Here is a 23,318-nt window from a genome sequence, read left to right on the forward strand (position 1 = left end):
CATATAAAGTATTGGAGGTTATGAAAAATGCAAATTCGATGAACAATGCTGAATTTTCTTGAGAATTTTTAACACAAACGAATACCAAATGCCTCATAGATCTAATTTTTTCGTGTTTTTTCAGAGCAGGAGTTCGATGGCTTGTAGTTTTATGAGCTGAGGTCGTGCAGGAATTCATCTGGTCTATTCGTTCTATTCGTGCATGATTTTTGCATACTGGATGTTATTTTATTCGCAAAATTCGTACCGGTATTTTTCTATATAAAAAATAGTTGATTACGGTGGTACACCAATGACGGGTTTTGCTGGTCAATTTTTGTAGTGGATTTTATTATGGATGTGCACGAAAAAATATCTTCCTTAAGAAAAATATATAGTTTATATGAATTTCTTCTTGATACTATAGAACTGGTTGCACCTGCTAACCCTACTTTACTTTACCGTTTCCTTTTTCTTTGACTACGTTTGCCTCGTCAGTGTCGCAGGGCGTTACTGGGATGGCAGAAGCCTCTACATAAAACATGTAGAGAAGTGAAAGGCTCCCTAACATCTAATCCACAAGAAAATCTCCTCCAAAACTGCCCAAAATCTGAGAAGTAACTGAGAAACTTCCGATAACCACTGAAGTGAATAGGAAGCTTCCACAGAACATAAGAGGCACTAAGAAGACTATATGAATTCTATGGGAGATGGCTGACAACTGTCAAGCGCCCACTACGTGAGTACGTAATTTTAGGCCGTGATTCGGAAGACCAAGGGGCTCACGTAGAGACGGATCTGGTTCACAAATTGATGCTATTCGAAAATTTGCGAATCCATGATTGTTTATTCCGTACCTCTCTTTGCTGTCACCGGAAATGGAACACCAATCCTTCGTGTGGCTGTTGGTCTGTTTCACATACTACGGTTTCTGCCGTACAGTATACCGTCAGATTTTCATTCTATCTAAAATTTTATTCTTAAAAGTTTGTCCATGGGTACTTAACATTGTTTACTTGGAAACTGAGTGAACTTAACATTAGTTTGCATTGTTTTACCATTGTTTACTTACTGGCTTAATTAACGAAACATTACTGGAAACCCCTTAAAAAGTTTTAAAAAATTGTAAAGGTCCGAATTGTTTCAGTCTATGATACTAAAATTTGTATTACCAATTTCTGCAATAATCTATGATTCAGCACAATATAAAATTAATTTTAATCTCACTATAGCACGTAAGCATTTTTATGGATGGCCCTTAACAATTGTGCTATCACACTGTCACGTAGATCCACGTAAACTACGGTAACATTGTTTTTAAAAAATGGTTCAAATGGCTCTGAGCACTATGCGACTTAACTTCTGAGGTCATCAGTCGCCTAGAACTTAGAACTAATTAAACCTAACTAACCTAAGGATATCACACACATCCATGCCCGAGGCAGGATTCGAACCTGCGACCGTAGCGGTCACGCGGTTCCAGACTGTAGCGCTTAGAACCGCACGGCCACTCCGGCTGGCGGTAACATTGTTTACTTGCTTATATAATTATTCACGTTTACGTGACTGGCAATAACTTTTTAAGCGCATCTGCATTCTCCTGAATGTGATCTTTCTCTGAGTCGTAGTTATCCACATCATCCTTGGATTGTATCTGAAAAGCATTTTCGTGGCACGAATGCTGCACACGTTACTACTACTGGCAGCTATGTTTTTGGCACTTACCACTATTAATATACACATTTCCCGACAAAGATGCCATTAGTGCAAATCTGTAATTACGGATAGAGCTGCCATGTCTCGGTTTATAGTGGAATTATCAACTAATACGAAAAAATCATATCAGCCGCCTTGTTTTACATGCAGTAACGCTACTGTCCCTTAACACTGTTAACTGGTGTCCAATTAGTTTCCAGTTTACTATCTACGTTATAAAAAGTACCGCTCCCACAGGCTAGCTTGTGCAACGTGACATGTGGCGTACGAACGTGAGGATCTCCTCTCCGCCAATTCATTTGGTGCCAGCTGACTCACAGAATTCCTAATGTACTATCGATCGCAGAAAATCAATACCACAAGCAGGTGTACGAACTTCATTCTCAGGGCAGTACCATCGACATCCACTAAAAACAATGTCTTGTTCATGTTTTCGTCCTGCTGCCTCTTGCCTTGTCTGGTGTACATCTGGAACTGGTGCATTTCATTACAATGATTACGCTACGCATTTTCCAGGCTGCCCCTTTGTATTCTACTCAGGTCTGTTCCTTCCAAGACGTTATTTATAAAGTCGTTGCAGCTTTCAGCTATCCAATCAATCTGTAGTTTTTATTTCATCTATAGTGTCCATTAATGACTTTCATTTTTTGTAATATTCCATCATCGAATTTTCTTTCAATTTACAATATTTATGTGACTTCCTGATATCTAATAGTCTATTGATCCTATTTCTTTCCCTGTGCTTTATGCTGAGAGTACAGCTTTCATAAGTACTCCAAATATATGCCTTCACAAATTTCGTACAACTTTCACCATTAGGGTGACTGTTTTTTAAGATATTAATTTTATTTGTGAAGGCTAATTTTGTCATGCAATACTACCTTTAACATCGATCAGACTTATCACCAGTTACTGTACCACCGAAGCAGCAGAATTTGCTTACTAGTTTCAGTTCACTTTCTTATAATTTTTATTGCCACAAGCCTGTTCTACACACAGGTTGTCGCAGGAGGAATGGCCAACATTCAGGGATGTGACACATCCGATCATTAAAAAAAAAAAAAAAAAAAAAAAAAAAGAACCCTAGTAGTAAACATAGGCTCTAAAATGCATATCTTAAGAGCTATGAGAACTTCCTTGATCTTCGATACTTTGAAACAAAACTCTTCTACTGCAAGCTCTCTCCATATTTTGAGAGGTCGCTATATGGACAAAAAAAAATGCCTAATTTATTTGGGCTCTAAAGTACATACCTTAAGAGCTATGAGCATTTGTTCAAGCTACTGGATACTAGACTTTTTTTTTTCGTCTGGACTACCATCTGTCTCAATACGGAAAGCAAAGAGATTGCAAGAGAAGCGGTTTGTTTTACAGTATGGAAGGCGAGAAGTGCTCATCGCTCTTTAGATATGCGTTTTATAGCCCATGTTCACTAGACTTTTCTTGCTCCGAATGATCGTTTCTGTCACATCCGTGAATACTGACGATTCCTCCAGGACATCCTGTATCTATCATCGTTGGTTTTATTTTTTGTGCGTTTATCCTTACTTCTGGTTGACCATGGCATCAACCAATATTTTCATATGTTATTCATGTCCTTCTATGAATCTGCAAAGACTAGAATATAATTCAAAGATTTAATGCAATATATTAACTATTAATCATCTTATTAAATAAACAGGTGAATGAGACTACTGTCTTTTGACGCATAAAAGATTGATGATATGAAACTAGGAAATTGTAGGCGTAAAATTGTATTTTCTTGGCAACTGTTCAGTGAAGAATTTTTACCGCAGTTCAGAGATCAGCTGCTTTTGCAGATCTGACTATTTCGTATTTTTCAATTTTTCATTGTAGGATTTCGCTGCGCTCGTAGCTTTTATGAGATGAGGTCAGGCAAGGGTTGATCTGCCCAATCAACCCTCTTTCTCTGGCCTCTTTCTTAACGGAATTAACGTCTGCTTCTGTAAATCGTATCTCTCTGGAAGGTGAATGTGCAAATTTGGTTATGTAGTCCCCATTTTTTTAAACAATTCTCTACAACATTTTTCACTATTCTCTACATTTACTCTCTGCTGAAACTGTTCATATTATTGTAGAGAATTTTCTTGGTTAGCATTAGGGAACAATCTATTTGACAGTTGCAGTTAAACATTCCATGGAAAAAATGGAGACGCTCTATGCTGTTGCTACCAGCCAGGCAGAAAGATTTGTAGGACGAATTGCAGCTTATGCTGTATGAGAGTGTCATGCTTTTGGTCAACGCCGTAATGCGATACAATCAAGGGGCTGTGACATTGTTCTCGCGAATGACTGCCAGTAAGTGACAAACGAAGGTAAACCGAAACAAGAAGTTCTAAATAGTTTCAAGAAATTTGTGCCCAGACTACCTTCTTTCTCTACTGACTACCATGGGAAACCAGTACCTCTCAACAGCCTCCAACACCCGCATCACGTATTTGGCATAATGGGGTGAACAAAGACGGCTTGTATTTCTCTATGATGAGTTGCTGCGTTAATGGTTGTTGGTAAAGTGAAATTCTGACAGCAACACGTGATGTAAGCTTTATGGAGCACCTGACACTACTCCAGTTCCACAAAAATGCCCATCCTGCGACGTGTACGTCAGGGCGCCGCGACAAAGAGCTACAGGGAAGGTCGTTCCCCAGCACGGCCTGGGCCCAGGTGTCCACACATTCCAGAGAAACCACGTGACCGGGGGCTACTGATGTGAGAGCAGCCCAGGAAGCAGGTAAAAGCTGCAAGCTTCCAATTCTAACAAAGCATCCATTAGTTCGCGCCGTGTAGTCTCATCTGTGCATAGGCTTGCAGCATTATGCCCAACACAATACCAACACTATGTCAACATCTCTCAAACAATACCTGTTAGGCTCTTTGAACAGAAAACTGTACCCGGTGGTTGGACGAAACCACGGGTCACTTCCGTCTACAAGAAGGGTAGCATTGTGATCGACAATATTACTCACAGCCATCCATTACTGATTTGTACAGGAAAATTTCGCGAAAATGATAACGCGAAAAATAACGCAAAATTACCGGGTTTTTGGCGAAATAATACGAAATCGGCGATTCTGACGAAATATCACGAAATCTGTAATTTTGCCGTTAAAACATGTTATAATTTGAAGACGGCAGTTTACTAATAATCGTAACTGACAGTTACTGTATGTTTAAATTACATTATGTCTTCTTATCTCCTCAAGGCTGAGGATCGTGGATAATCTCAAAGCAACGGTTCAACTACAGAGTAACAAACTATGATGTGACGATGGAAATAGCAAAATGGCAAAAAGCAACACCGAATTTGGCAAAAAAAAACATCGACTTTGGCAATAAAGCCGAGTTGAGCAAATAACCACTTCGCATTTGGCAAAAAATAACACCAAAGCAGACAAAAATAACGTTGAAATTGTCACAAATACAAAATTTGCAAAATATAGCACTGGATTTAGCAAAAAATAACACCGAGTTCCGTAAAAAATACCATTTAATATGAAAAAAAACACCTAATTTGTAAAAAAAAAACCACCGAATTTGGGAAAAATTCTAGGCGCTTCAGTCCGGAACCGCGCGACTGCTGCGGTCGCAGGTTCGAATCCTGCCTCGGACATGGATGTGTGTGATGTCCTTAGGTTAGTTAGGTTTAAGTAGTTCTAAGTTATAGGGGACTGATGACCTCAGATGTTAAGTCCCATAGTGTTCAGAACCAGTTGAACTTCAAAATACGCCAAAATACGGCATCCTGACAAATTAGTGAGTCACAAAGTTCGTCAACTAGTGCAAACACCTGTCTTTAATAGTTTGTGGGTGTATGAAAGGGAATGATCATATACAGTAGGCCAAAGGGTAGGTAAGGCATGTAGCAGAAGCAGTTTATTGGTAGGACACTGGGAAAATGCGGTCAGTCGACAAAGGAGATGGCCTACCCATCCTAGAGTATTGCGGGCAGCAAAATAACTGACGACGGCCGAAATAGACAGGATACTAAAATGTAGACCGACAATGGCAAGAAAATTGTTTCGAAGTCATATTCCACGCTGCTTCAACAAATTCTTTGAATATAAATTTGAGATGTGATGGCCCTCGACGTCCAGTATAATTTGGAAATTTGTGGTAAGTTCCTATGGGGCGAAGCTGCCGAGGTCATCGGTCCGTATGCTTACATACTGTTTCATCTAACTTAAACTAACATACGCCGAGGACAACACACACACACACACACACACACACACACACCTATGCCCGAAGGAGGATTCGAACCTCTGAAAGAGGGGGAGGGGGAGGGGAGGGGGGAGCCGCGCGAACCGTTTCAAGGCGCCGTTGGCCGCCCGGCGTCCAATATAAGATAAAAAGTCTCCGATCATATTACTATAAAGAATAAGATAAGTCTCGAAGTAGAAAAACAAAGACCAAGTCAATAAATTTGTGAAGAGTGGGTATGAAACTGTGGACAAATATTTGTGTTGTGGCGACTTAATTGCACAATTGAAGAACCTGACATCAGAACAAAAGAAAAGATGTTATAGGTGGGGCTCCTCGAAAAACTAATAGAAACTGAAATGATGGACACTAATGATGCTCCGGCCGCGGTGGCCGTGCGGTTCTGGGCGCTGCAGTCCGGAACCGCGGGACTGCTACGGTCGCAGGTTCGAATCCTGCCTCGGGCATGGATGTGTGTGATGTCCTTAGGTTAGTTAGGTTTAAGTAGTTCTAAGTTCTAGGGGACTGATGACCTAAGATGTTGAGTCCCATAGTGCTCAGAGCCATTTGAACCATTTGAACTAATGATGCGAAAAAAAACTGGAAAACACAGCCTCCATTCTAACGGATTTTGGGGTGTATGACATTCCTGAATTTGTCGAGTCTGGGGATCATTTTTGACTGAAGCTGTGTCAATATTTTTTACAAAATGAAATACAAATGACGTATTGAATGTCAATAACCTTCACATAACGACTAAGAACCTCGTTATGAATTTCTCAGTTTTAGGAATAATCATTGAAGTGCTTTGTTTTGAAATATGAAATAAATATTTCAAACTTGTTCTAGCTAAGGAAATGTTATTGGCAGTCTTATCACAGGAGTTTCCCAAGGAGAAAATCTAAAATCTCTCTGTGATTCTCTTCTGAAATTTGCAAACAAAACGTCCCGTCACTCTGCATTTCTTGTACCTCTGTTATTTTTATATCGTTTTACCTATAGTAGCCGTGTGTTTTATTTTTCTGACGCCTTCCATCACAATGAAAGCATCACAAACTGTCGAGCAAAGAAATGGATGCGTAGCAGACTCCTCGAACAATGAGGAAAAGTATGGACCTGGAAAAACGCTTGCCTACGTGTGTCTTTCTATTAAGTTTTGTGCATGCGCCTTTTTTCCCTTTCGTTTGCGATTGCGCGCGAGGAGAAAGACATCGTGTAGGCATACCTTTTTAGGGACCTAGCGTGCACCGACAGTTTAGCAGTTTTTATATGGTTACCGGTGTTTTCAGTTTTGCTGTGGGTTGATGTCCTTGTTGCGTATTCTGCCAACATCACCATTTTACTGTTTCTCAGTATCAGCTCTTTAACATTTTACAGTGTGGTCTCCAACGGTTTTATTCGAGTAGAGATGGTCTTAACCCTGTGAGGTGGGGCCTACTTTTCGTCGGAGCCTTCTACTTGTTCCTGAAGGTGAGGTTCAGGGTCACCGGGCGTTCTCGTCCTTCCTTGTGTAGTCCAAGGTCGGCCGACAGATGTTCCTGTTGGAAGGATTCCTGCGCATTCACTGCTTGCGGGTCGGTAAAAAGAGGGTCCGGATTTCAAACAAATACCTTAATTCTGAAACCTAACAAAATATCCATCTCTGAAAATACTAGACACAAGTATTAAACGACAGGCCACCATCTCGGATGAAATTCAATCTGTCAGTGTCTTAGGCGTTATACATGTAGGTAGTGTGTTATCAATGTCACCATCATTATCAGATCCGCAAGACTTTCATATACCAGTATTGTGGTCTTCAGCGAGCAGCATCCACGTGCTCCTGCATGTTTCATATTTTGAGTTAGTGACGTCTACTGCTCTTCCATAAAAGAATTTCATCTAGTTATTAAGAACTACCCCTCTGGACAAGTATGACGTACTTCAAGCACACTACAGTGATTCGAAAGTACTTAAGCGGTTTATATTACACTCTAAGGAAAAAAAAGGAGGTATCACGAATGAATTATTCAAATTGGTCAGAAGTTGATGTTCACACAGGTTTCGACGAAAAATGCAAAATTGTAAACTTAACGCGGCCGATAGATGAATGTGTGACGCTGCCGCACAATTTTACCGCGCAGCTGGCAAGGACACTAAACGGGGGGCATGTTCGATAACAGAGCACAAATTCTTTGTGAATTTCATTCCGTATACTCAGCTGGATAGTAACTATGCCTCGCAGACAGGCGCGTAAACAATGAACGCAGTTGTCAGCATTTGAGAGATGACGTGTTGTGGGCTCAGAGAAGTAATCGGCGAATCGCTCGACATTTCAATAGGAGCATGGCACTATTCGACGATGTTGACAGGAATGGATGAACATGGCCGAACACACCGTCAAAAACGGAAGCGGTCGACAAAGAGAGACAACAGAACCTGAGGACACCGAGCGAAGTGGCGGAGTGATTAGCACACAGGACGCACAATAGGGAGGACGATGGTTCAAATCCGCATCCGGTCATCCAGATTTAGGTTTTCTGTTATTTCCCTAAATCGTTTCAGGCAAATGCCGGGATGGTTCCTTTGAAAGAGCACGGCCGACTTCCTTCCCCATCCCTAATCCGATGGGACCGATGACCTGGCTGTTTGGTACCCTCCCCCAAATCAATCAAATACCCAACCAAGCCAGCAGTCGTCAGAGAGGCACTCACAGCCTCGTATTCATCATTATCATCGATTCGACATGGAACTGGTGTTTCAGTGATCACAAGGACCGTTATTAGCTGCTCACAGAAATGGACCTGAGCTCACGGCACCTCTTGCACCGAGTACCATTGACCTCGGTACATCAATAAGCCCGCGCGCAGAGGTATCGGACACATTCTACGTTGAATCTCATTGAAAGGAGTAGAATTGTCTTCTCCGACTACCAGGTGTGATGGTCTGGGGTGCCATTTCGTTTCATAGCAGGTTAGATTAGATTAGATTAGTACTTGTTCCATAGATCATGAATACGACACTTAGTAATGATGGGGAACGTGTCAGGTTAATAAAAGGTGTCTATACAAGATATTACATGACACAAGGTGTTACATGACACTTAATGTTTTTAATATTTTTTGTGGAGGTTGGGGAAATTACCCACTTACTACATCCAAAAATTCATCTAATGAGTAGAAGGAGTTTCCATTAAGAAATTCTTTTAATTTCCTTTTAAATGCTTTATGGCCATCTATCAGACTTTTCATGCTATTAGATAAGTGACCAAGGACTTTCGTGGCAGCATAATTTACCCCCTTCTGAGCCAAAGTTATATTTAACCTTGAGTAAAGATCATCCTTTCTCCAGGATCCCTTTGGTTGTTATTTGTGGCACCCTTAACAACATTGCGGTATGTCGGCGATATTACACGCCCGTTGGGTCGCCCTTCATGGCAAGTCATCCTGGGCTTACATTTCAGCAAGATAATGCCCGCCCGCACACGGCAACAGTTTCTACTGCTTGTCTTCGTGACTCTACCGTGTTAGCCAGGTCTCCAGATCTCTCCCCAGTTGAGAACGTTCGGAACATTATGGTCAGGGCCCTCCAACCACTTCGGGAATTTGACGATCTAACACTCCAGTTGGACGTAATTTAGCACGATATCCCTCAGGTGGACATCCAACAACTCTGTCAGTCAGTGCCAACCGGAATAACTGCTTGCTTAAGGGGCAAAGATGGACCATCACGTTATTGGCTCTGTCAGAGACAGCAAAGGACTTGGAAGAGCAGTTGAACGGAATGGACAGTGACTTGAAGCAGGGTATAAGATGAACATCAACAAAAGCAAAACGAGGATAATGGAATGTAGTCGAATTAAGTCGGATGATGCTGAGGGAATTAGATTAGGAAATGAGACACTTAAAGTAGTAAAGGAGTTTTGCTATTTGGGGAGCAAAATAACTGATGATGGTCGAAGTAGAGAGGATATAAAATGTAGACTGGCAATGGCAAGGTAAGCGTTTCTGAAGAAGACAAATTTGTTAACATCGAGTATAGATTTGTCAGGAAGTCGTTTCTGAAAGTATTTGTATGGAGCGTAGCCATGTATGGAAGTGAAACATGGACGATAACTAGTTTGGACAAGAAGAGAATAGAAGCTTACGAAATGTGGTGCTACAGAAGAATGCTGAAGATTAGATGGGTAGATCACATAACTAATGAGGAGGTATTGAATAGAATTGGGGAAAAGAGGAATTTGTGGCACAACTTGACTAGAAGAAGGGATCGGTTGGTAGGACATGTTCTGAGGCATCAAGGGATCACCAATTTAGTACTGGAGGGCAGCGTGAAGGGTAAAAATCGTAGAAGGAGACCAAGAGATGACTACACTAAGCAGATTCAGAAGGATGTAGGCTGCAGTAGGTACTGGGAGATGAAGAAGCTTGCACAGGATAGAGTAGCATGAATAGCTGCATCAAACCAGTCACAGGACTGAAGACCACAACAACAACAATTTGTGAAGCTCTTTGTCTTGAACAAATCATCCAGTTTTTCAGAAATTGAAATCGTTTCGTTGTCTATACGTACATATAACATCTACCGCCTTCCGTCCCTTTAAGGTAATTTCTTCGTGGTGCGTCGTCTCGTTTTGTCTTAGTGTGTGTTTGTTAACACTACATACAAATACAAGCAGTAATCTTTCCTGGTGGTGTTTGTATGCAGTGTAGCAACCTGTACGAAAGTGAAACTTGGACGATAATCAGTCCAGACAAGAAGGCAGTAGGAGCTTTTCAAATGTGGTGTCGTTGTGGTCGAGCGGTTCTAGGCGCTTCAGTCTGGAACCACGCGGCCGCTACGGTCGCAGGTTCGAATCCTGCCTCGGGCATGGATGTGTGTGATGTCCTTAGATTAGTTGGGTTTAACTAGTTCTAAGTTCTAGGGGACTGATGAGCTCAGATGTTAAGTCCCATAGTGCTCAGAGTCATTTGAACAATTTTTTTCAAATGTGGTGTCACAGGAGAATGTTGCAAATTAGATGGGTGGATCGAAGTAAGGAGGGTGTAAAAATGCAGGCTCGCAATAACAAGGACAGCATTCCTTATTCTAAACAAGACAATGCGAACCATAACTAGAACTATTAAAACAACCCCGCTCCTATGACTACCATTACTGAGTAATATCGCACCTCTCGAAGCTGGACGATTGGCACCCCTCAAATCGCAGTTCAAAAATGTAATGCGAAATCATCCATTTCCAATTAATGTCGATGCAGATTTCCTTACACGGCAGCAACTGACGCTAGAATCAAGACATCCACCTGTAACAGTCGCCAAACTACTCAACGACTTCAACACCAATTTATCCTGGCAAAATCATGATGTCACGAACTCCTACCTCGTGACAGATCCATCTTTGAAGGTATCAGAATTTTCCCTTGTCGGAAGACAATTGTCAACATCAGCTACTGAAATTCCAAAGAGTATGTTCCAGGAAGAAAATGTTCAAATGTGTGTGAATTCCTAAGGGACCAAACTGCTGAGGTCATCGGTCTCTAATCTTACACACTACTTAAACTAACTTAGGCTAAGAACAACACACACACCCCTGCCCGAGGAAGGACTCGAACCTCTGGTGGGAGGGGCCACGCAATCCGCGCATGGTGTTTCTAACCGCGCGGTCAATCCACGCGGCTCCAGGAAGAACCGAGGAACAAATTGCTATCTCTCGCACACGTCTCGCGAAATTACCACAGGAACGGGGAAAGGGGAGTAGGAGGATGAAAGAGAGGGGGGGGGAGATAGTGGTAACAGAAGTATTCTCTGCCACACACCGTAAGACGGTTTGCATGGCACAGATGTGGGTGCACGGAACTGAGTAGCTTGGAGAACGGCATCTCACCGGTCTTTAGACTGCAAACAACAGCAGTTACTACAACATACGTATCTGCCACTGATGATCAAACAGTCCTTAACGTATATTTCACAAGACATTAAGTATACCTATTATTATTACTGTGACGTGCATGGTGGTCTAGTAGTAAAACGTGCGCCTGGAACCTGAGAGGTCATGGGATCGAAATGCGGTCGAACCATGGAAATTGATTTAGCTTTCACCTCTCACTGATGTGAAGATTCACCGAGAACGACACCTGGCACAGATTTCACGTTTAACTGTACCCTTTCCGTTATTTTATGCAGTGTCGCTAACGACTGAGGCACTGTTCTGTTCATCCATCTTATATTCGTATTTTTCTTCTCTGGCTTACCGATATACAGGCTGAGTCGGAAAGAACGTCCTTTTCTTCAGTTAGCTTTTGTGACTGTGGGTGCGCGCTTCAGTAGTCGGTAAAGCGCTAGCAGCGCTGGAAGGGAGTGAGAAATTCAGTTACGACGGAGAAGTGTAGTGTGAGAGATCGTGTCCGTGTGGTAGAGCTTTCCATTGAAACGAAGTCAATAGTAGCGATCCTACCAGCTTTCCTCTGACTATATCATGGCAGACACGTCCCGGATGGTCATACCATATGGCGTTGGATAGCTTGGTGACGCAGGGATGGGTCAGTGCACGGTAGCAAACCTCCTGGATGATCCGATATGTGAGAACAGGTGAAAACATGGTCTGTGTACGAGCATCAGTTCACCCGAAGCGACGGAGCCCGATTTCTTCCTCTGGAGGTACCTTAAGTCCAGAGTTTTCGAAAATTATCCTGCAAACCTCCAGGCGCTGGAGGTCAAACGCCGTAGAGACGACAAATTTTGCGTAGCAGCTTCATAGCTCGTCTACATGAGTGCTCCGACAAAAGCAGTGCTCATCTGAGTGACGTGATTTTAAGAAGTGAGTTCTATATAAAGTATGAAAGTCTAAAGAACCACCAACATATCTGAATTTGTAAATCATTAAGACTTGTGTTAATAATTTTTTTAAAAACAGTTGATAAGGGGCATTCTTTCTGGATCACCCTGTATTTCCTGTCAGTTCCTTCTCGAGTTTACAGTGTTACTTCGCGTCTCTGTGTTCTGGTCACCTTTCTCTCACAGTGAAACACTGAAATCCGTTGACGTTACCAACAGCGTTCGAAGAGATAGCACATTACACAGTGGCAGATTTAGAGGGCAACAGGATGGAACACAAAAAAGAGAGAGTGTCGAGTTAACTGGATTTCCGTGGTGAGTGCGTGCGAGGGCGGAGCAGAGGTCTCCTGGCAGTTAACCCACACCCGACCCTGCTGAGTCCGCCCTACTCCTTCCTGCTCAAGGCGCCACCGCTGCCGCTTACCGAAACATTGTCGCCTCTGGCTGTCCCCTCACATACAAAAGATCTTGTGGAGGATGAAACTCGAATTTCGATAATCGGCGTCGTATTTACTTGTGTGGCCTACAACGAGTTCACTAGCTAAATAAAACATTGAATTTAAAACTGTCAAATGTCTTTCGCGAATTATGTCTGTAAATTAGTTTTTCCAGTGTAATGAGTACCATGAAGTGAGGCTGCAGCAGAAAGGTGAACCTGACCATAGCCCGAAGGCGTACTTCAAGTTTAGATTTTGAACACAATAGTAGACCGGCCGGGGTGGCCGAGCGGTTCTAGGCGCTACAGTCTGGAGCTGCGCGACCGCCACGGTCGCAGGTTCGAATCCTGCCTCGGGCATGGATGTGTGTGATGTCCTTAGGTTAGTTAGGTTTAAGTAGTTCTAAGTTCTACGGGACTGATGACCTCAGCAGTTAAGTCCCATAGTGCTCAGAGCCATTTGAACCATTTGAACACAATAGTACACTTCTTACATTTATTTCATTGTTGTTTCCGGTCGAAGATGAATTTTTTACCAATATTTCCTTCACCTCCCATTCGGTGCGATAAGGTGATCAAATTTGCCGTTAATTATTGTGCGGCAGAACGCTAGGCACGGTGCTGCTACAGGTGATATGCCCTTGCCTTCCTTCCGCTGACGTTCCAGATGACTTACTCAGCCATTTATGGAGGAACCTACAGTCTCAAGTGGAGTCCGAATAACATTATGACGCGGCATTATGTACGTACTCTTATCATTGCCAGAGGCGAAGGAAGCGATAAGTGACAGAAAGTGAGAGACAGAATTACACTAAAAAAAAAAAAAAAAAAAAAAAAAAAAACGACGCACCACATAGGAATTCTCCGATTAGGACAGAAATCGGTAGCTGTGATGTACATGTACATACAAATGGTTCAAATGGCTCTGAGCACTATAGGACTTATCTTCTGAGGTCATCAGTCCCCTAGAACTTAGACCTACTTAAACCTTACTAACCTAAGGACATCACACACATCCATGCCCGAGGCAGGATTCGAACCTGGGACCGTAGCGGTCGCACCGTTCAAGACTGTAGCGCCTAGAACCTCTCGGCCACCCCGGCCGGCCATGTACAAACAAACAAATGATTACAATTTCAGAAAAATTGAGTGACGTATTCAAGAGAAGAGCTTCACAAACTGAGCAAGTCGATAATACGTTGGTCCACTTCTGGCCCTTATTCAAGCAGTTATTCGGCTTGCTGTCAACGGATACAGTTGTTTGATGTCCTTCTCAGGGATATTGTGCCAGCTGACGCGTTAGATCGTCAAACTCACGAGGTTATTGGAGGACCCCGACCAGAATGTTCAAGATGCTCCCAACCGGTGAGAAATCTGGCGACCTTGCTGGGCAAGGTAGGGTGTGACAAGTACGCAAACAAACAGTAGAAACTACAGCCGTGTGCGGGAGGGCATTAGCTTCTTAAAATTTAAGTCCAGGATCGCTTGCCTGGAAGGGCTGTAAGGGGGATGAGAACCAAAGGGGTCCTGCTATGAAAAGAAAAGCATCTCAGACCATCACTTCTGACTGTCGAGCCGTATGGTGGGTGACAGACAGGCTCGTAGTCGACCGCTGCCCTGAGCGTCTCCAGACACGTCCTCGGCCTGGAATCTCATTGACTGGAGCACAATTGTCTTCAGTGATGAACTCCACTTCGAACTCATTCCCGATGACCAAGGCATGACTGGAGACGCCCCAGACAGCGCTGGGATACCAACCTGACTGTCGCGAGCCATACAGCCCGAAAACCAGGAATGGTGACCTGGGGTGCCATTTCGCTTCATAGCAGGACCCCTTTGGTTGTCATCTGCGGCACCCTTACAGCATTACAGCACAGCGGTACGTCGAAGATATTCTGCACCCTGTTTTGTTGCCCTTTATGACTAGCCATCCTGGGCTTACATTTCAGTAAGATGATGCTTGCCCACACACGACAAGAGTTTCTACTGCTTGCCTTCGTGCTTGTCAAACCCTACCTTGGCCAGTTAGATCGCCGGATCTCTCCCCATTTGAGAACGTTTGAACAGGGCCCTCCAACCATCTCGGTATTTTGGCGATCTGGCGCGCCAGTTGGTCAGAAATCGGCATCATATCCCTCAGGAGGACATCAAACACCTGTATCAATAAATGCCAATCCGAATAGCTGTTTGCATAAGGGCCAAAGGTGATCCAACGCGTTACTGATTAGCTCAATTTGTGAAGCTCTTTCTCTTGAATAAAACATCCATTTTGTTCTGAATTTGTAATCATTTGTTTGTCTGTACATGTATATCACACCTGCCGATTTCTTCCCTTTTTTTTTTGAGTTAGCGCAACAGGATTGAAGGATTACTTTTTCGATAACCAGTAATTACTCACATTGTGACATAGAAGTTTGAAATTTGAATCAGAGGTGCTACAACATTCTTCTGTAGTGCTGCAAAAGCATACGCCCTGCGACGTAACCATCGGACTCGACGATGTTTCGAACTGCAACGAGTCGACACATGCGAAAAAAGATCCAGAGCGCAGCAGTTCATGTGACTTGTAAGGTCGGTTAATGATGTCACAACGGCTCCAAATTCCACCGCAATTCTGCTCAACACCACCGTGAACGTGTCACACCTCGTCTTACTCACGTTTCATCCCCTCTTTTGACGCCTCTGCGATGGAGGTCAGAAACGCGACGCCCAGCGTTGAAATCACATGGTTTTCTTATGGATGTGCTAGGAAAACATCCAGACACACCCCGTTCGGGACAGACACGAGAAGGCCTCTAGGAATGGCACTAAGGGCGTCAATAAAACCACCTCTTTCCTTGGGGCGTTGATTCTCATACATTTCACGGACGATAACGATAGTTCACGTGCGATGAGTAGGTAATAGGGCAACGTTCTTGGCAACCCATTACACTGCTAACACCAATGGACGTTTCAAGGACATTGTGGGGCTACACCCGCACTGAACGTGATTACACGGCTTTGGAATGCAGTGCGACCACAATGTTTGCTCACTTATGCAAGCAATATGTGTTTCTCGTCGTTTTTCTAAAATTCTCCTGCTGTTAAAAATACTGTCGCTGCATGAGTGTCCTTTGGCAAACCCACTTTGCTCTTCTGTCAAACAGGCGTCTGTTATTACTTTGAAGCAATTGTTTACTGTTTTTGTGTATACTTTATAAACTGTATTCCTGAGACTTGCACCCCTGTAACAGTCACACGTATTTCTTTGGCCATGTTTGAGAACAGAAATTACTTCGAAGGTTTTGCAGTCTTGTTACAATTGAGTGCTAGGTATTTTGTATTTATTGCAGCGGTTGCACGATACAATAAATTCTTATAATGTTGTATCCACTTTTCTTCATTAATTACGTTAATTGGTTCAAATCAAATGGCTCTGAGCACTATGGGACTTAACATCTGTGGTCATCAGTCCCCTAGAACTTAGAACTACTTAAACCTAACTAACCTAAGGACATCACACACATCCATGCCCGAGGCAGGATTCGAACCTGCGACCGTAGCATACGTTAATTCTACCATACTCTATTTCTAACTGATTCAAATTCTTTAATATTTATGCAGGGTGTTCCCGTAAGAGCGTGCAAAAATGTAACAGGATATAGGGAATGCTCCACTGAACAATTTGAGGTAGGGAATCTGGGGTCGAAGAAGCCAGTTTAAGGAGATAATAGGAATAAAATCACGGCACTGCGTACTTTTTTATTTACATTAGTTACAGCTGAATACGAATACCATCATTTACACAAATAAAGCACCATTTGTACTGTACCTTACAAAATGTGCTGAAACTGATGGCCATCAACGTCAATGTAAGCATGACATCGGCGATCAAGATTCTGACGCACCCTGACAAATATCTCTGGTGCGTTTCAAATCAGCTCAGCAGCTACAATTCTGGCAAGTAATTCCATCTCCGTATCCACTGGGGTTTCACACACTAGTGACTTTAGATATCTCCATAGGAAATAATGAATGGGATTCAGGGCAAGTGACTTCGCAGGCTGGAATAGCATCTCCCCTTCCAATCCAGCGATCAGGGAGTACTCCATAATAATCACACTCGTCTTCCACTTTTTCTTGCAGGAAATAAAGAATGTACGTGTAAATAAACAGCACAGTACATGTAAACATGTACGGATGTTAGTTGTAAACAATCTGGAAAACAGTAATGCTAGACAAAGTGGTAGGCAAGCTTACTTTCATATCACCTTAAGCTGGCTTCTCCGACCCCAGGTTCCCTACCTCAAATTGTTCAGTAGAGCATTCTCTATGTCCTGTTACATTTTTGCACTCTTTTATGGAAACACCCTGTATGCACAGTTCTGTTTTCCATGTAATGTTGTTCGACATATGTAATTAATTTGTCTTGATAAGCTTTTGTTATTATCTGCTTAGCATGACTGTGGCATTAATTAATATAACTACATGTTGATATCTTTCACTACGAAAATAAAATGTGGTGAAAGGGATACTTTTTATGGGCACGAACTGAAATAAACTTTATAGTCACTCATTTTCGGATCCTGTAGTGCCTGTGTAGTTTTGTTCCTAATGGTACAGGGCAGCCAGTATGTGGGATCACGACACGTGTTCTGGCTGGAGGGAGCGCAGCGTGGGCGTCGGAAGTGTCCATCTGGAGCAGGCCGGCACGCATGACCTGAGCGCGCCGAGGTCGCGGCAGCGCCACGCCGTAACTCGCCCCGGCACTGCCTGGCCCTACCTAGAAGGCAGGCGGTCCATTAGCCGTCGTCACACGAGACGAGACAGCTAACGTTGACGGGAAATCGGTCATCGACGAGACATAGAGCCGTCGGCACACGAGACGAGCTGATTTTAGTGATTTAGCGCTCTCCAGTGGCAGCTGTCGGCTTCATTTGCCTCGCAAACCACGGTTTGTTTACGAGAATGGATGCGCGTAAGATTCCTACGTTAGCTCTCCTAAAACGCACCTTTACTTCCTGTTCATTTGCTGGTCACATCCACGAACATGTAATAAGTCAGAAAGAGAAGATGTCCGGTCAGTAAGGACAGCAGCTTATAAAAGGTCACAAAATGGTACAAACTCACTTCTGGGAGAGAGAGCGCTTATGTTTACATAACATCAAATGTTACTGAAATTATTTATATTAATTTAATAACTAACTCCAATGACATTTTAGAAAACGCGAAGGAGGAGGGAAAAAAAGTACATACAGTAGGACACGAACTCACTACCCACTTTTTCTTGACTTGGCGTCCCTACCAGCTACACTACGCTGACGTTCTACTCCTTGCGAACTACTACGAGGACTGTTCAAAAATATCAGACCTTATTTTTTATTGAAACCAGCAACGATATCAAGGAGGTGGGGGGGGAGGCCTCTCTACGTTTGTAGGCATACGTAGCGCGCATGCCTGATTTTTTTCACGGCTTGTTTTAAGCTCGGTGAATCTCAAATTGAAACAATCCCCAAGACTCAACTGGTGTTTGGGGACGAAGAAATGGGTACCACGAAGATAAAGGAGTGGTACTATTGCTTCAAAGATGGCCGCCCGTCAGTGAAGAGTGAAGCACGTTCATGTAGGTCCTCAACATCCGCGAGTGAGGTTGTTATTGATCACGTAACGACACTGGTGATGTTCAAATGGCTCTGAGCACTATGAGACTTAAACACCTGAGGTCATCAGTCCCCTAGAACTAAGAACTACTTAAACCTAACAAACCTAAGGACATCACACACATCCATGCCCGAGGCAGGATTCTAACCTGCGACCGTAGCGGTCACACGGTTCCAGACTGAAGCGGCTAGAACCGCTCGGCCACAGCGGCCGGCTCCTCCACTGCTAGTGCTGCTACCTGGTTATTGTACGTTGACGTTGAACATAAACTTTGGTCACATTAATGAGTCTGGACCGAGTGGATTGTGAACACAGATCTGCATGCTGTGGTTATGCGAGCGTGTAAGTGGTGGGAACTGCTGTTTGTTTCTGTCGTTTCCGTTTGGGAAAAGTCAGACTTCTTCAACGTCCTGCGGCTTGTCGATTCTACTTGTGCTTTCACGAACGGTCTCGGATTTGTTGTTGGGAGCCGTAATGGTAAGCTTCTGAACGGGCACTCATTCCTAGCTGGAATGTTTTTCACACGCAGTCAAGCCACAGTCTCATCCACGTGGGCTAGCCCTCATAGCCCTCAGGTAAGCAACTAAAAAGTACCCTGGGTTAAACACAGCTTGTAATATTGTAGAATCCTTGCCATTTCCGATACCTTATTCTCCGCATGTTGGCTGAGAAAATTTTAAATTGTTATACGTAAAAAAAAAGAAGGGATTTTAGTTAAATGTTATTCGGGGAGGGGGGGGGGGTCGAGGGAGAAGCACTCTCCCCAAGCACCCGCCGCATCCCCCTCCCCTCAGGTCACGACCTGATGGAAAGTGGGCAAATGGCATCAAAAAAGTCTATACGAGACTTTAATCCATTAGGGAATGTCGAATCGTTACTGATGATAGTGATGAGCTGTTGCAAAACTTATCAGATGAAGTCGTTATGTGCTCAGTATGTTGTTCACACACCGTTCACAGTATGGGCATTTCGTTTTGTGCCTTTGTTGTCTTGTGTCAGCGTTCCTGTGAAACTACAGTGTTCAAAAAACGGTTCAAATGGCTCTGAGCACTATGGGACTCAACTGCTGAGGTCATTAGTCCCCTAGAACTTAGAACTAGTTAAACCTAACTAACCTAAGGACATCACAAACATCCATGCTCGAGGCAGGATTCGAACCTGCGACCGTAGCGGTCTTGCGGTTCCAGATTGCAGCGCCTTTAACCGCACGGCCACTTCGGCCGGCCAAACTACAGTGTTCCTGTGTCATTTCTTTGGAGGTGTTCATTTTTCATTTTCCACCAGCACAGGGATTCGCGAAAGTTTCCCCTGACGCTACACTTTGAAATCCTGGTACTTAGATGGAACGTCTTTTTAATTTTGAAGATCAATAAAATTTTAGAAAATGAGAAAATTTGTATTATTCAATGATTACTTCAGTTATAATTCATAACTAATAAAACAGAACCCATCATAAAATATTGAATTGATTATCATCAAAATATCGAAAAAATGGAGTGTTAGTAATAGTTTTTCCCGGAGCATTTGTTTACTTTCCGCGGAACACAGTTTAGAAAACCCTGCTCTACTGTACACGTTACAGAAAGCCAGTAGGTGGCGACTCACTTTTACTCCAGACCTGATCAGCATGTGACAGGTCTCACAACAGAAATATTTATTCCAGCGCATTTATTCAACACCTCATAATAAGGATCTCCAAAATCCTTTAAAATTTATTCTGTAATAACGTTGTTACGATGTACATTCTTTGTTTATCTCCTGCTATATGATCCTTTGTTTACAACACATGACAGTATACATGTGATGTGTTACGGTAGTGAAAGGAATCTGTGACCACTGGAGGTATTCTAGTTTTACTTATTTTATGTTTACCATTAGATATACGTTTGGTTTTTTGTCAGAAGAAACCCAAAACCATGTTCTGAAATAGTTTTATTTCTCCCACTAGACAGTGCCACAAGTTCTTCCACAAAATCATAACACAACACACACACACACACACACACACACACACACACGCATGTCATACTAACCAGTGTAAATCCACCTGATGGTGGAGGTTTAAAACTTTGAAACGCGTCGTGGAGATAAATAAACAGCGACTGGTAACACTAAACTTGTTGTTTCAATTAATGTCAATAACAGTCACGGTGAAGGCTAACCTAAAATGTTCGCATTTGAACTCAGAACATAAGCTGGGAGCAGCGATATGACGCAGCTGTTTTAAGATCCACGTGAGCCACGCCGTGTGGGCGTCGGAAGCGACCACTGGAGGCGGCTGATCCCAAGCGTGGAGGTGGGGGAGGGGCAGGACGGACAACCCACATACAGCGAGCTGCGCACAGCCTGTATTGCACAGAGACCAAGAAAAGAGAAAAAGAAGCGATAAACTGCGGCGAAGACAGAAAAAAGTGTTAACGCCAAACCTATTGGTGGTACGTAGTACACCACTAAGCATAAAAATTGCAACCTCTTTAAAGCGACATACCACAAACGTGACACTGGCTTGAAGTGTACTACTATATGCTTTCTGTGCAACTACACATAGTAAGTAGAAATTACGCCAACTACAGACTGTGCAAAATATACTGGTCCAGTAACACTAATATGACCACCTGTCAAAAGCCTTAACAATTAACTTTTGTAGTGCGAGACGTCAAGGGAAAGAGTCATTGAGGCTCTGGAAGGTACCGACTGCAGCGCTGTGAGCTGATGCGATACGTTTCTCGGTGGAGAATCCATGGCGCATACAACCCGATGGAGGTGGCCCAGCACATGCTCGACTGTTTTCCATCCGGGAAGTTAGGAGGTCCAGGGTGCTGTGTGACACGTCGCATCGTCCTGCTGGCAGATACCACCGTGCCGATGAAAAACAAACTCCTTGTAGGGGTTTGTGTCGAATAGGGAATGCCACGAAAACATTCCCTAGACGATAACGCTCCCTTCTCCAGCCTGGACCCTTTCGACGACTGTACACAGCCTGTTTGCTTTCAGTCGTTTCACGCACGGCAACGGCCATCTGTCCGATGGAGCATCAAACTGATTCATCTGAAAAACTCATCTGCCCCGCACAGCAGACGTCCAGTTCCAGTATTGTCGTCGCTGATGAACATTAGTCAGCATGGTTGCATGAATCAAGTACCTACTGCGGAGACTATACGTTGCATCGTCCGTTGTTGAGGAGACACTGCTGGTAGCCTCTTGGTTTCTTCTGGGTGGTCCTTTGCTCAACAGTTACACGTCTATTCGCCGGTACACATCTCCGCAGCCCTCGTTCACCCGTCTGAACAATGGCCCATGGTGCACCACAGATGATCGGCGTCGGTTTTGCATAGCGCCCTTTTGCCCTGCACGGTATACTTTAAGCAGGCAGTGGCCAACTGTTTACAAACTTAGCCGTTTCGGAAATGGTTCAAATGGCTGTGAGCACTATGGGACTTAACTTCTAAGGTCATCAGTCCCCTAGAACTTAGAGCTACTTAAACCTAACTAACCTAAGGACAGCACACACATCCATGCCCGAGGCAGGATTCGAACCTGCGACCGTAGCGGTCGCGCGGTTCCAGACTGTAGCGCCTAGAAATGCTTTCATTCTTGTCCCGAAATGATCATGTTCTTTTGGCCGTCAGATGCATTGCTCCGTGTCCGCATTACGACAATGACTGCACTGCTTACCGCATCCCGCCGACACGTGTTGTATACCCTGCCACCTGCGGCCTGTTATTGGTTCTTTCTGGCTGACGTCGAACATAGGCGGTGGTCACATTAATGAGTCTGGCCCGGAAAAGATTCCCATGGACGTGTTACGATAGGCAACCCAGGTGCGAATGTTGGACGTTGGGTTGCCTAACTTGAGTTACATGAAATCTTTTGCAAGCCAGTTTTATTTTGCCCACCTTGTACACTCTGTATATAAGGAAAGATTACGGAGCGGGTTCTTCAACTACGTTGAGACGTTATCTTAACTCCGATCTTGTGATTGGCAGTTCGCGTTTCTCGTCTGTAGAACACAAAGAGGAGAAGACAGTATTAGAATATATTAGTCAGAGGGCCGCCTTCTGCCGTCTTATTGTTTGACAGAGTTTATTTGTGGCTCCAGTTCTTCCATCGTTGCAGCCGAGTACGAGAATCATCACTTCGACGCACCGGACGCAGTACATACGGCGATATCGCAAATTGCCTCGGCTTATTGTGGCTATAAAAGCTAAACAGCTGTGATCACTTTAGTTTATTTCCACAGAGGTTCCACACTACCGTAGATCATCTTTGAAAGTAGTGTCTTCTAGTGTTTGGTACGTAGATGATTTCATTCATTTCGCGTTATTGATATTAGATAGCACAGTCATAATAAGGGGCAGAGTTGGGCAATTGATTAGTAAATTTACTTAAGAAATTCAAACTTTGTAATATAAGTTTTTTTTAAAATCTACAATAAATATATAAGCAGGAACAATGTTTATCATTTAGTAGGATTAGTTGCCTTCATCATTCATTAATGTTTAGATTGTCGTTTA

The sequence above is a fragment of the Schistocerca piceifrons genome, chromosome 6 (assembly GCF_021461385.2).
Source record: "Schistocerca piceifrons isolate TAMUIC-IGC-003096 chromosome 6, iqSchPice1.1, whole genome shotgun sequence".
Classification (NCBI taxonomy): Eukaryota; Metazoa; Arthropoda; class Insecta; order Orthoptera; family Acrididae; genus Schistocerca; species Schistocerca piceifrons.